Source organism: Helianthus annuus, chromosome 14, assembly GCF_002127325.2.
Source record: "Helianthus annuus cultivar XRQ/B chromosome 14, HanXRQr2.0-SUNRISE, whole genome shotgun sequence".
Taxonomy (NCBI): domain Eukaryota; kingdom Viridiplantae; phylum Streptophyta; class Magnoliopsida; order Asterales; family Asteraceae; genus Helianthus; species Helianthus annuus.
In genome coordinates, this window is record NC_035446.2 from 47,129,176 (window position 1) to 47,144,639 (window position 15,464).

Sequence of the window (15,464 nt, forward strand, 5' to 3'; positions counted from 1 at the left end):
TGGATTTGACTGACTGCTTAAATGCCGCATGATGATTAACTACCAAACACACTATGTGACGTTAGATTTGTGTGCAAGATTGTTACGAACGAAAACTGATTATACATACGTGCGTACGATAGGTCATGATTGATTAACTGTGAGCGTGTGTATTCTTTAGCATACCGAGCAAACCAAGGTGAGTTCACACAGCCAAGGCATGGGGTTCCCAGGGTGGGAATGGGTTTGGATTATTTACTTGTACTTACCTAGCTTATGGAACTTAGTTATATGGTCCTCGGGTGAGGAAGGGTTATTGATAAGATACGACTAGACTAGTGATACTTATAGAACTGATCTTCGCACACACGCCAGGGTTGGCCGCGATAATATGACTAATCTTCGCACACATGCCTAGGAAGGCTGCGAACTATACACTAAACTTCGCACACATGCCGGGTGGCCGCGATACAAATATCCCTAGTCTAGAATACTTGGGAACTTTCCCTAATCTTCGCATACATGCCTAGAGAGCCGCGATACGAACTAATAAGATACACGACTTAATAAACAAACACAAGGCTTACTATACTATTACAATTACTGAACTATTAACTGTGAACTCGCTCAACTAGTTGTTGACTCTCTGCTGCATGCCTTGCAGGACCTTAGGTACATATGGAGCTTGCACAGGGAGGAGCAGGTCGTTGTGGAGCTTGGATCGTGGATGTTATGTTACACTTTATAACACTTGAACTTATTACATACGTTGGATTTTCATATTTTGCTTCCGCTACTTAAATTATGTTTGGTTTCAACATCAATTGTATTAAATTGGGTTTTTACAAACTACTTTGATTATTATATACTATGTTCAATATGATTGGTGGCTTGATCCTGGTCATGTCACGCCTCCAAGCGGTGATACTTCGCGGGTGGATTTTGGGGGTGTGACAGATTGGTATCAGAGCCATTGGTTATAGAGAACTTGGTTTTAATATGGGAAAAACGTTTTATTAAAACCAGACTATAACCAGAACAGTGCTCTCAACGATCCACAACGACGCTTCGCTCCACGTGCAAGACTCGACATCCTAGGTAATAAGGTTTATGTTTATTGCCTACTTGCTAGAACTACATAGAACTTTGCTCGTGGTATGCTTAGAATTACATTGCCTACTATTCGTTATTGCTTGAGAACACCTACGTGCTTACTCTCTTCTGTCATCGCACTACTCGCAAACCATTCTCACTTACACTACTTTTACTATGAAGAACAATGGCTGGACGCATTAACATGACTCAAGCCCAGTTGACGGCTCTCATTGCTGAACAAGTAGCTGCGGCACTTGCAGCTGCACCAGCAGGTAGTATACCTTGCGGATGTGATTCACACTAGGACCTTTAGATCCTACATTAACTCTTGTGTTTAACTTTGTCCTATTTGTACACAATAGGTCAACACGCTCAGCAGCCCGTCTGCATTTTCAAGAACTTCATGGACTGTCGTCCAAACACATTCAGTGGCACCGAGGGGGCAGTGGGACTCCTCCATTGGTTTGAGAAGCTAGAGTCAGTATTTGAAATGTGTGAATGCCCTGAGGCTCGTAGGGTCAAGTACGCCACTGGTACTTTGGAAGGAATCACGTTAACTTAGTGGAACGCGCAAGTACAGATCCTAGGGTTGGCAGCTGCTAACGCCACCCCTTGGAATGATTTCAAGGAATTGATCAAAAGGGAATACTGCACACGGGAAGATATTCATAAGTTGGAAGATGAGTTCTACCATTTGAAAATGACTGGGTCAGAAATTGAAGCTTATACTAAAAGGTCAAATGAGCTGGCCATCTTGTGTCCAACTATGGCGGACCCTCCAATCAAGCGCATTGAGTTGTATCTCAAGGGGTTAGCGCCAGAAATTCAGAGCCATGTGACATCGGCTAATCTTGACAATATCCAGGCTATTCAACGCCTTGCTCATCATCTCACGGATCAGGTAGTGGAACAGAACAAGCTGCCAAAACGCATCAGTGCTACCACTAATGTTGTTACTACTTCTGCTACTCCCAGTGACAACAAGAGAAAATGGGATGGGGATTCCAGTAAAGGTTCAGTCTTGGTTCAGTCTCAAGCATAGAAGCGCAAGACAAATGACTACCAGAATCTGGGTCAGCAATCATCAGGCAGTCAGGGACAGGGTGGATATCGGGGAATTCACCCACTATGTAACATGTGCAACAGACACCACAGTGGGCGGTGTCGCAAAGAACGTTGTCAGAGATGTCTCAAGTTAGGGCATGAAGCTAAAGACTGCAGGAGTTCGCGACCTGCAAATCAGAATCAGCAACTCCCACCACCAGCTCCACAAAACCCGCAGCAGCAGCAACAGCGGGGCAACAGGGGATGTTTTCAGTGTGGGGCTGAAGGTCATTTCAAGCGTGATTGCCCCCAGTTAAACCAGAACCAGAATCGCAACAACAACAACAACCAAAGCAATGGTAACAACAACGGTGGGAACAATAACGGCAATGAAGCTAGGGGTCGTGCTTTTGTGCTTGGTCGAGGTGACGCAAGGAACGATCCTAACGTGGTCGTGGGTAAGTTTCTTCTCGACGACATTTACGTTACTGTTTTGTTTGATTCAGGTGTGGATACCAGTTATGTGTCTCTTAAAGTTAGCCAAATGTTAAAACGTGCACCAACTCCATTAAACACCAAACATGTCGTAGAGTTAGCTAATGGTAAAAATATAGAGGCCACACACATAGTTCAAGGCGACAAGAGTGGTGCTGTGGTTGGCATCATCTCCTTCTTGAAGGCTCAGAAATGTTTACGAAAGGGGCACACTGCCATTTTGGCACTAGTTACTGATGCATCAACGAAAGAGAAAAGAGTTGAGGATATCCCAGTTGTACGCGAATTTCCTCAAGTGTTTCCTGAAGATTTACCTGGTCTACCTCCTCATCGCCAGGTCGAGTTTCAAATCGAGCTAGCTCCAGGAGCAGCACCAATAGCCCGAGCACCGTATCGTTTAGCTCCAACTGAACTGGAAGAACTGTCAAAGCAGCTACAAGAGCTCTTGGAAAAGGGCTTTATTCATCCAAGCTCTTCGCCTTGGGGAGCTCCAGTGTTATTCGTGAAAAAGGACGTTACCTTCAGGATGTGCATTGATTACCGCGAACTGAACAAGGTCACAGTGAAGAAGTGCTATCCTCTTCCTCGTATTGACGACTTATTCGACCAGTTGCAAGGGTCGAGTTACTACTCCAAGATAGACTTGAGGTCAGGGTATCATCAGCTGAGAGTCCGGGATGAGGACGTCTCCAAAACCGCATTCAGAACTCGCTACGGCCACTACGAGTTTCTTGTCATGCCATTCGGGCTAACGAACGCGCCTGCAGTTTTCATGGATCTTATGAACAGGGTGTGCAAACCTTGTCTAGACAAGTTCGTCATAGTATTCATCGACGACATTCTGATCTACTCCAAGAGTCAGGAGGAACACGAGCAGCACTTACGTCTTATCTTGGAACTTCTTCGAAAGGAACAACTGTACGCCAACTTTTCAAAATGCGACTTCTGGCTTCGTGAAGTCCACTTCTTAGGCCATGTGGTGAACAGGGATGGGATTCATGTCGATCCATCCAAGGTAGATTCGATCAGGAATTGGCCAGCGCCTCGCACTCCAACGGAAATACGCCAATTCTTGGGTTTGGCGGGTTACTACAGACGGTTCATTAAAGATTTCTCCAAGATCGCACAGCCGCTTACAATGCTGACGCAGAAAGGTGTTACCTATCGTTGGGGTAATACACAAGAAACGGCTTTTCAGTACCTGAAGGATAGACTATGCAGCGCACCTATCCTCTCATTGCCAGAGGGCACGGACGACTTTGTGGTTTATTGTGACGCGTTGATTCAGGGTCTTGGTTGTGTATTGATGCAAAGAGATAAAGTCATTGCCTACGCTTCGCGGCAACTTAAAGTTCATGAACGGAACTACACGACGCACGATTTAGAGCTGGGAGCTGTTGTTTTTGCGCTTAAGATATGGCGACACTACCTGTACGGTACCAAGTGCACTATTTACACCGATCACAGGAGTCTTGAGCATATCTTCAAGCAGAAGGAATTGAACATGCGTCAACGACGATGGGTCGAGCTGCTTAATGATTACGAATGCGCCATCAAGTACCATCCAGGCAAAGCCAATGTTATGGCTGACGCTCTCAGTCGAAAAGACACCCTACCTAGGCGCGTACGAGCCTTGCAGCTTACTATTCAGTCTGATCTTCCTGCACAGATACGAAATGCTCAGGTAGAAGCACTGAAACCAGAAAACGTCAAGGCTGAAGCCTTACGCGGATCAAGGCAACGATTAGAACAGAAGGAAGACGGCGCCTACTATGTAATAGGACGTATTTGGGTTCCACTATATGGCGGTTTACGGGAACTTGTGATGGAAGAAGCTCATAAGTCTCCCTACTCGGTACATCCAGGTTCGGATAAAATGTACCACGATCTTAGAACTACATACTGGTGGCCTAGCATGAAGGCCCACATAGCAACCTATGTCAGCAAGTGCTTGACTTGTGCGAGGGTCAAGACAGAGTACTAGAAACCCTCAGGCCTACTTCAGCAACCCAGGATACCACAGTGGAAATGGGAAGAAATTTCCATGGATTTTGTTACTGGTCTGCCTAGATCCCAGTGTGGGAATGATACTATTTGGGTGATCGTAGATCGACTCACAAAGTCTGCTCATTTCTTGGCTATTAAAGAAACGGATAAGTTCTCTACTTTAGCAGACACCTACTTGAAAGAAGTTGTTTCGAGGCACGGAGTGCCAACCTCTATTATTTCGGATCGGGATGCACGATTCACTTCAGAACTATGGCAAGCAATGCACAAAGCTTTTGGCTCTCGATTAAACATGAGCACAACTTATCACCCTCAGACGGATGGGCAGTCTGAGCGCACGATTCAAACCCTAGAAGACATGCTTCGGGCGTGTGTTATTGATTTCGGCAACAGCTGGGAAAAGCATCTCCCTTTGGTGGAGTTTTCGTACAATAACAGTTACCACACCAGCATACAAGCCGCTCCATTCGAGGCATTGTACGAACGTAAATGTCGGTCACCTCTCTGTTGGGCAGAGGTGGGGGATAGTCAGATCACAGGTCCAGAAATGGTAGTTGATGCTACTGAATGAATAGCACAGATACGACAACGCATGGCGGCAGCTCGTGATCGCCAGAAAAGCTACGCTGATAAACGCAGAAAACCGCTCGAATTCCAAGTTGGGGATCGAGTGCTACTCAAAGTCTCACCCTGGAAGGGTGTGGTTCGTTTTGATAAACGGGGCAAACTAAATCCACGGTACATTGGACCGTTCGAAATCACTGAAAGAATAGGCAAAGTAGCCTACAGACTAAACCTACCAGCTGAACTCGGTGCAGTTCACAACGTATTCCACGTGTCGAATCTGAAGAAGTGTCTGTCAGATGAGACCCTCATAGTTCCTTTTAAGGAACTCACTATCGACGAGCGGTTGCAGTTCGTCGAGGAACCAGTTGAAATCACGGACCCGGATGTCAAGGTCCTCAAGAACACTAGAATACCTCTTGTACAAGTTCGTTGGAACTCTCGTCGTGGCCCAGAGTATACCTGGGAATGAGAAGATCAAATGGAACTCAAGTATCCCCAGTTATTCGAAAACCGTGCAACCACTACTGAGGCTGAAGCTACTACTGCAGAATTTCGGGACGAAATTCCAAATCAACGGGGGGATGATGTGACACCCCAGGGAAACCAGTAAACGATACAACTTACCTAGCTTCCTCAGTAACCGCATGTTAAATTTCTGGACAAAATTTCTTTCAAGTTGGGGATATTGTGACAACTCGAGTTTCCGAGATTCCACTTTCGCATTTATTGCACGTTCATTGTTTGATTAGTTGTTTATTTGCACAATTGGTTGCTTTGTAATTGTATACATTTTGATACAATAAAGTGTATTGTGATTGTGCATGGTTATGTGTTAAGTGTTGTCAAATGTATGAACTTGGTGGTGAAACTGTGAAACTGTTTTGAGATGGTGTACTTATGTAAAATATGATACTTAGGGATGTATAGAGTAATTAGTGAAACTCTAATCATTCTTAACCCTAATCCCTTTTCACTAATCACCACCCAAGAAACTAAGCACGTACTTTCACATTCTCTGACCCTCTCTGGCAATCATCATCCTCATCATTGGCACAAGCTTTTCATCACTCTTGATTTCCTCTCTTTGTCTAGAATCAATCCACAGTAATTGTTTAATCACTGTTATTGTAAATCGTTGATTGATTGATTCGTGTCAAAACCCTAGTTCTTCATATGATATTCTGGGCTATTTGATTTATTCTGATTATTGAGAAATGAATAAGGTTGTTGTGTAATCAATTGCCTGATGATTTAGATGTATGATATGTCAAAACTATTGATGATTTATTTGATTCTACACTGTGAAAGTATGAATTAGGGTTTTCCTGATCGTATGAATGTATGAACGTAACTGTTACAATTACAATTGAACTTGAATATTCGTATGTATGACTATTGTTTGTCTAAGTTTCATGATTAAAGGTCCGACCTTTATATATTAAGACTAATCCGACTTTTATACATCCAACATAGTCCGACCTTTAGTATATCATGGTCCGAATTTTTGGGCCTTGGAGCCTCTAGTCCGACTTTTTAAACAGGGAAGCCCCCCACCTTTTGTCCGAGTTTTACATTAAGCAAAGGGGGTCCGAACTTGTGCCTAGGGAAGTCCTTGGTCCGAGTTTTATATTGCATGTGATCAGAAGTTATAAGTGTTGAATGATCCGAGTTTTTGAATGACATATAGGACAAGTCTGTTGTGTTTTCATTCAAGATGCTAGTACAGTAAAATCGTTAGGTTAAATCTGTTAACCCCGTTAAGTATGTTGGTAACACAGTTAGTTTATTGAACCTGTTCATTATTAACGTTGTTAACTTAGTAAACTCTATTAGTTCCGTGAGATGTTAACTCTGTTAAGATATGCATGTAACCCTATTAAATGTGTTAACCTGGTAAAGTATGTTAACTGCCTGTTTATCCTGTCAAGCATGAATTTACATGGATTTGACTGACTGCTTAAATGCCGCATGATGATTAACTGCCAAACACACTATGTGACGTTAGATTTGTGTGCAAGATTGTTACAACGAAAACTGATTATACATACGTGCGTACGATAGGTCGTGATTGATTAACTGTGAGCGTGTGTATTCTTTAGCATACCGAGCAAACCAAGGTGAGTTCGCACAGCCAAGGCATGGGGTTCCCAGGGTGGGAATGGGTTTGGATTATTTACTTGTACTTACCTAGCTTATGGAACTTAGTTATATGGTCCTCGGGTGAGGAAGGGTTATTGATAAGATACGACTAGACTAGTGATACTTATAGAACTGATCTTCGCACACACGCCAGGGTTGGCCGCGATAATATGACTAATCTTCGCACACATGCCTAGGAAGGCTGCGAACTATACACTAAACTTCGCACACATGCCGGGTGGCCGCGATACAAATATACCTAGTCTAGAATACTTGGGAACTTTCCCTAATCTTCGCATACATGCCTAGAGGGCCGCGATACGAACTAATACGATACACGACTTAATAAACAAACACAAGGCTTACTATACTATTACAATTACTGAACTATTAACTGTGAACTCGCTCAACTAGTTGTTGACTCTCTGCTGCATGCCTTGCAGGACCTTAGGTACATATGGAGCTTGCACAGGGAGGAGCAGGTCGTTGTGGAGCTTAGATCGTGGATGTTATGTTACACTTTATAACACTTGAACTTATTACATATGTTGGATTTTCATATTTTGCTTCCGCTACTTAAACTATGTTTGGTTTCAACATCAATTGTATTGAATTGGGTTTTTACAAACTACTTTGATTATCATATACTATGTTCAATATGATTGGTGGCTTGATCCTGGTCATGTCACGCCTCCAAGCGGTGATACTCTGCGGGTGGATTTTGGGGGTGTGACAATTTTAAGCTATATCTTGATTGTATGATATATGTTCATACCCCTGGTTACACTTTCGGGATATTGGTAACATCCTGAATGGTATCCTGAGGATCACTAACGGATTATGTGCAGGAGTATAAGTTCAAGCTCGCAACGTTCATAAGGACCCTTTCTCCGGAAGACTCGGTCTAAGTAGTTCAAAGGAAGACGTTGAAGCCGCTTTACTTGGTCCACAACGTTCACCATGGAATATTCGGGAGCATCCCCCATTTATAGGAGTTTTTGTTTGTATTTCATAGCTATAAATAGATGGATAGATCGGATCGAATAGGACATAACGAGAACACTCACTGCTCTCTCACACTTTTCTCTCTCGCAACTTTCACTTTCACAACAAACATTATAACACTTAGCAATCTGATCAATATCCTGCACTGTATCCTGACGTTTAAAGCAATAAGAAGAACAAGGCAGCTGCGATTGTCAGCTCCCGAGGTTTTATGCCGGAGATCTAGATTGATCAAGGGCTTTCCTCGTACATCCCGTGTCACCCTTTACTTTTTTGCTCATTGTTTGATCGTAAATACAGCTCAATATCCTGAGCCGTATCCTGAAACTGTTTTTACAAACAACTTAATTAACATATTTTTGAACACATTCTCTTAGCACACTACCTCACTTAACTAATTTGATCACTTAATTGCTTCGGTAATTTTTGACCAAAACAAACCTTACCCTATATATATATATCGTACAATATGCGTTAACGTACATTGATACGCTGGGGTGAATTCGCAAGTTATAAAATGCGCGTGCATGGAATGTTGTAGAAATCGCATGTTGATAAACCCAGCGTACGCAATGTACGTTAAGCCCAATTGTACATTAACCTCTCCCTCAGCGTACATAATGTTCGTTAAGCCCAATTGGATGTTAACCTCTCCCTATATATATATAGGAAAGGTTCATTTAAGAAGAAATTTAAATTGAGAAGAAAAAAAAACAAAGGGTACAAATATAAAATATTAAATAGCTTTTCTCCCATCTCATTTATTGTTTATTTGACTAATTAGTTAGTCCTAAAGACTATCATCTTTTACACTAAAATTTTTTGGCTAAACATATCAAAAGTTTTCCTACCCATTTTGAAATTTATCCTACACATTCCGTCCTACACAACTCGTAATTTATCTTACACACCTCGTAATTTATCCTACACTCTAAATTATTTTTTAAATATTTATTATTAAAAATTATATATTTTGAAAATAAGTTACAAATTTAATTTAGTTAGTTATTAAAGAGAAAGACTACATTTTAATAATTTATGCAAGTTTGTCATTATACCCTTTCAATGACATCAAATACAAAAATTTAATAAAGCAAAATGAACCATTTCTATTAATTGAAATTTCTTTCTTACAAAATATATATATACATATAGATGACATAAATGGTCTCTCATGTTTTATTTTTTATTTTGAAAAACCCTAAGTTATATAAATTTTGACTTTTATTGTTTCTTTAACATTTTAATATACTAGTGGTAAACCCGCGCGTTGCGGCGGAGTCAACGTCTCGTAGCTTTGTTCTCGTTTTCTCTTTAATTTTTCAATTCATAAGGCAAAAGAGAAAACCATTTATGACTCGGGCCGAAGCATTGGCTAAATGGGACATTTGTTCATCATTACTATATATAAATAACATATTCTTAAAGTATAAGATGGTGGTGTCCACACGTTGTGGCGGTCAATACATGGGGGAATTAGGTTTGTATCGATTCGGTATATGAACCTATAGAGAAAGGGGTAGTCACCTCAACAATGGATGAGAAATTGAATGAAAGCTTTGAACTAATGAAATTGAGCTAAACTTCAATTAGAGTTTGTTGATATACTGATAGTGCTCCAATGGTGTTGTAGGCTAGTTCAGTAAAACAAAAATAGAATGGCCAATAAACTTCAATTACTGTCTAGACTTTATGTTAAGTCATCATAAGAACTAGGTTTTGCCCACCCGCATTGCGGGACATTAAGCTGAATATTTCTTTCTCATACCATGTACGTCTGTATTTTAGTTACTTCTACATACTACTCATACCATGATCTCAAAAAAAAATACATTGAGTAAACAAAGTAAAATAAAATAATACCATACTTTTGCTAAAAAAACTAAAACGATGGAAAAACTACCGCTTGGCACGACGAATAAAATTAAATCGAGCCAACCAATTAAAACAAAACACTACCATAGTCTTGTAACAAATATTAAAACGAATTTTATACTGGGGGCAAAATCGTAAATAAACACAAAAAAATCATGTAAAAATGTAAATCAACTTAAGTTTATATCGACACGTAAATAAAAATAAAGACGTAAAACTCGATTAAAAAGTATTTAGAAAGTTAAAGGGTTGTAAGAGTTAATGCTGAAAATTAAAGGGTAAAAGTAAAATAGAAAAAAAAATACAAAAGGAAAAGAAAGAAAGAAAAAAAATTAACACACCACTGTAGCAAAGTGATGTTTTCATTTGATATATATAATAATTCGCTAAAATTAAGAAACAACCACACAGTAATTATATTTGCGTCAAATATTTATTGCGATGAAAAAAGTCTTTGCATCAAATATTTACGGGTGAACCTGGCAAAAATAGTTTTGGCCCAGACACGAGCTTACTAACATCGATATCATTTTCTTTTTTCTTATTAGAACCTTCTTCTTTACTCTTTGTAGCCTTTTGTGGTTTATGCTCGATTCCTTCTTCCACCAAAGCGTTTAATGATTCTTTTCCAGGTTCAACCTCCTATTTCTCTGTTTACCAGGCATAAGGTGTGTATATATACATTTAGTTAGTGGTATGCTACTCTGTTACAAAATGTAAATCTATCTTTTACCTTAAAGTTTAGTCCGGTAAATGAAGTTTTTAAACTCTAAATCCGAGAAAAAATTTAATTGCTAGTTTATAAAATAGAAATCGATTACTATGTTCATCCCCAGGAGGGCAGGGGTTTGTCTTTGGAAGATTAGGGTTTGCAATTCAGAAGGGGTTGGCGGCGCAGCTTGTTGCCCGTCTACCTTCTGTATTGATGTAACTTGACAAAGTCAATTATGAATGAAAAATATTCTAAAAAAAATTATAAAAATTACTATGTTTAACATGTACAAGAATTTTAGTATGCTAAACTGAATCAAACAACGCAGACGTCTATAGGCAACTAAAATAGACTTTGGAATACTTTCAACCCGTTCGACCCATTTCAACAATCCCCTTTGCCCTTTGAGTATATTCTTATTTCAACCCATTTCACCCACCTGTCTTGTTTCCCTTTTCGCGAACATTTTTATTTGATCCATTTGACACTAACACATATATTTTTAAAAATAATCATTACTGCAAAACTATAACTAAAAAAGAACATTCAACAATAATAAACCAACTCACCCAATAACTGATGTATTCAGTTCCGTCCTTAGAGAGAGTTATAGTGATCACTGATATATGCATGGTAGTTTCTAGACTGCAGAAACACAAAACTTAAATAAAATTAAACCATAATCATATTTTTATGATATGGCACACATTTGCCACCGTCATATAATAGCAACAACAAAGACCATTCTTTTTAATATATAAAAGCACAAGATGATCTTACCAAGTAAGTCCTCCTGTAGTGGTTCCCATGTATCAGTTATGTTAAGACCAACAACTCTCCTGTGAGATACAACTAAACTTGATAACCAGAAAACAAGAATATAAGAATACATAATGGAAGATGAAGCATTATACCAATGATCACTGTAACAGAAATAGTCGAATAAAACTAAAAGGGAAAATTATAATCGGAAAAACGGTACCTTATTCCCCAAATTATCATTCAATACTCCTTCATCTTTAGCAACACCGTTAACTATTGTTAAACTAAAATTCGAATTAGATGATTTTACACCGTTTATGAATTCAATATTTGGCGTAAAAAAAATAAATAACTCTTAAAGAATCATGTCAATGAGCCCGCTTATTACACTAACACCATAAAACAAGTAATAACAATCACATAATCTATTAATCTACAAAAGAAAATTAAAGTAAAAAACATGAAAAAATAACCAAAACTAAAGAAACATAATATATACAACCTCAAAAATGGCGTCAAATTTACGCGAATGATTACCTCCAGTACACACAGCAGAGTTCATCAAACCTTCATAAACCCTAGAGCATCCATTATGTGGGCTCGGATTCCGGCCGGAATCTCTGAAGAAAATCGATACTTGTCGTTTGTTGAGAAATCCGAGATAGATAAAACCTCATCATTGCATTTGCAGATCTGATCGAATTGCTTAACTTTACACAGATAACTTGGTGTTCTAGAATGACGCCGCATGTGTACCTTTTGCTTGATTTGAAGGAGAGAAAGACGGTCATTATACAGAACTCAAAAGAACATAGTCGATTGAGGTTGGAGAGGTTACCTTTTGTGATGAGAACAGAGAACCAAATGGATTTGCTTGATTTGGACAGAGATTTTGATGAAACCCTAGAACCTGAATGAGGGTGCATTGATCGCTTCAGGCTTCATCTAGATTGAAATCATTGTCGCTCAATTGAGATATAAAGAAAGAAAGTGAAGAGGTGGCTATAGCAGACATTGAATGCGGCATTCAATACTATTGCAAAATCCCAATTTTAACCCTAGGCGTCTTAAAAATAAAGCCAAATTTCCTTTATATGAGCTTGCACTCTCTTGTAAACGCTGCTATAAAACTTGTACACATGACAAAATGACATTTTTGTACATCACTTCTCCTTTTTATAGTATATAGATGATCTTTGCTTTTATTAACGCTTACAATTATTTTAGTTTGTCATAATTCAAACTTTATTTAAATTCACTCATTTTTAGGATAAAGTGAGTACCATTACTACGTCCATTTACATTTATATTTTTGATATTTGGTATCTTCCTGTGGTTGTTGGTATGCGTTTTGCGCATGTTGGATCTCTGCCGCGACATATATGTTGGATCCCCACCTAACGATTTGCTTAAGTAAGTTAGTTTTGATGATTTTGCTACACTAGTATTGTTTTTTTTTATTTTTTTAAGTTATAACAATTAATCAATTATCGACTAATATATATTACAGAGAGAGCCTGTTTTTTTTTTTTTTTTTTTTTTTTTTTTTTTTTTTTTTTTGTATTGCACATGTCTCAAAAGAATTTTATCATTCCTAGAGATGGTCATGTATTAATCTAATACGAAATTCAAAGCTCGTTAATAATAATTTGATTAAAAGTGTTAGGAAAAAGACACTTTTGTATTAAATGTGTGAACGCTGTAAAATCATTGACATTCAGGTTGTATGATTTTTTTTTATTAAACTACATTTTCAACAATTATTTAGATCTATATATAATGAGAAAATGGCTGGAGATTCATTTTTTAATGATAACGTTTAGATTCATTTAGTGTATCTTGGATTTATTAAAAATAGGTGCACCACATGCTCCTTTCATAATGGTATTATTGTTCGACTAAAATAAATATATTCCTAGAATCTTTATCATTAATTTTTTTTAACGACAAACTCACTTTATATATAAAGAGCCAGCAAATATAAAGAGCCAGCAAGAAACTGAAGGAACAAAACAAAACGAAAACAAGAAACGAAACAAAAGACAAAGACGATTACAACATGTCTAGAATAAGAAAATCTCTCTAGTTTTCCCACAAAGGCGTCTTAACGTTTGAGCGGTTGCACATCCAAAGAAACGCTTCTTCCTTTATTTGATCCACCGAAGCTGAGATCGGGATGAATTGGTCCTCGAAAACCTTTTTGTTCCTGGCTATCCACATCTTCCACACAGTAGCCACAGAGATCGTGTAAATAGTCCTTTTCCAAATTTTGCTTCCCGGGCACTTCATCAAGTAGGAGATCAGACTAGGCAGATTATTAATCTCATTTGGAAAAGATGTTCTCACCCAAGCCAAAATATTCCACCAAATGCATTGAGACCAAAGGCAGTTTACGAAGATGTGATCCGGGTCCTTGTCACAGATTCCACACCGGGAGCATTTACTGTCCACAATGGGAACACCCCTATGAATCAGCCCAACCTTGGACGCAATCTTTATCATTAATTCAAATATTATCATGCCATTATTAAAATGGGTTGGTTACAAAAGAAAGTGGTAATTATAACTGACCCAATAAATATAAATAGATTATGTTTTTGAACCTATTATTGCTTACTTGGTACTGTATTAACCAATAGGGAGGGTGTACGTGTGTCGATTTATATGGAGTATTACATGTAAACTCGGTTCAAATAAATTTAACATTTAAACTCGTTAGTGTCTGTCCATGACCTCCACTCACAAATGCTAGACATAAATCCCTGTGGATTGTGCTGTGCTATTAAGCATTGGCCAGTTTTCATTATCTTTAAGATCATATGCACTTGTATTCGGTTAGTTTGAGCGCTACTGTTGGTTTCTTACCCAATTGTTTTTCAAAAGGGATAATTTTTTTCACCATGGGATGGATACAAAAGCATATAACCAAGGTTACAAAAGAAAAGCTAAAACTAAGGACTTGTACAAGGAATTAACATATATTAAACATAATTTGACTAATCTTAATTCCTAATATCCCTCCATCCCCCCTCAAGCAAACATGTAGCGGACAAATACCGAGTTTGTCACTACATATCATAGAGGCTTAGGAAGTGGTTTGGTAAATATGTCAACAACTAGAAGCTTGGAAGAAACAAATTTTGTGTGTAACTTATCTGAGGAGACAAGCTCACAAACAAACTGTTATAGTCAATATCGATGTGCTTAGCCCCTTTATGAAAGACCAGATTTTGGCTAAGGAAACCCGCACTCATATTGTCACGTAATAATGTTGGACCACTCTTGGGTAGAGCATTGAGATCACGAAGCAAATAAGTGATTCAAATGATTTCAGAAGTGTTGTTTGTCATCGCTCGGTATTCTGATTCACAAGTGGACTATGAGACGGTTGTTTGTTTCTCAGCACTCCATGATACAAGATTACCACATTAAAATGTTGAGTAGCCATAAGTCGACCTAGGAGTTCAATACACCAACCCAGTTGGCACCAAAAATACAACAATTGAGGAAGTAGGTCGTTGAAAATCAAGCCAAAAAAAATTCCTTTGACATACCAGAGTAATCGTTTTACAAGAAAAAAAATGTGAAATTGTCTATGCATGAACAAAATGCCTAGCTTGATTTACAACATAGGAAAGATCCAACAGGGAGATGGTAAGATATTGCAAGGCTCCAACTAATGATCGATAATGGGTAGGATCATGAAAAGAGTTACCAGTTGAGATGAAAACAATGGTGGTGTTAAGGGGTGTGCCAATGGGTTTTTAATTAAGGAGACCAACAC

General features: G+C 38.8%; 1 long non-coding RNA gene across 4 annotated transcripts; it reads right to left on the reverse strand.

The window, feature by feature from the left end:
• Positions 1–10,617: 10,617 nt before the first annotated feature.
• LOC110908373 lies at positions 10,618–12,716 on the reverse strand. Of its 4 annotated transcripts, none has more exons than XR_002574567.2 (5): positions 12,519–12,706; positions 12,218–12,442; positions 11,699–11,964; positions 11,488–11,563; positions 10,618–10,856 (listed from the first exon to the last, which is right to left on the reverse strand). It is a non-coding gene; the product is annotated as an uncharacterized LOC110908373 (long non-coding RNA). The 4 variants fall into 4 exon arrangements; XR_002574568.2 differs by having other exon boundaries at positions 11,699–11,953; positions 12,519–12,705; XR_002574569.2 differs by having other exon boundaries at positions 11,699–12,436; positions 12,519–12,716.
• Positions 12,717–15,464: the final 2,748 nt, after the last annotated feature.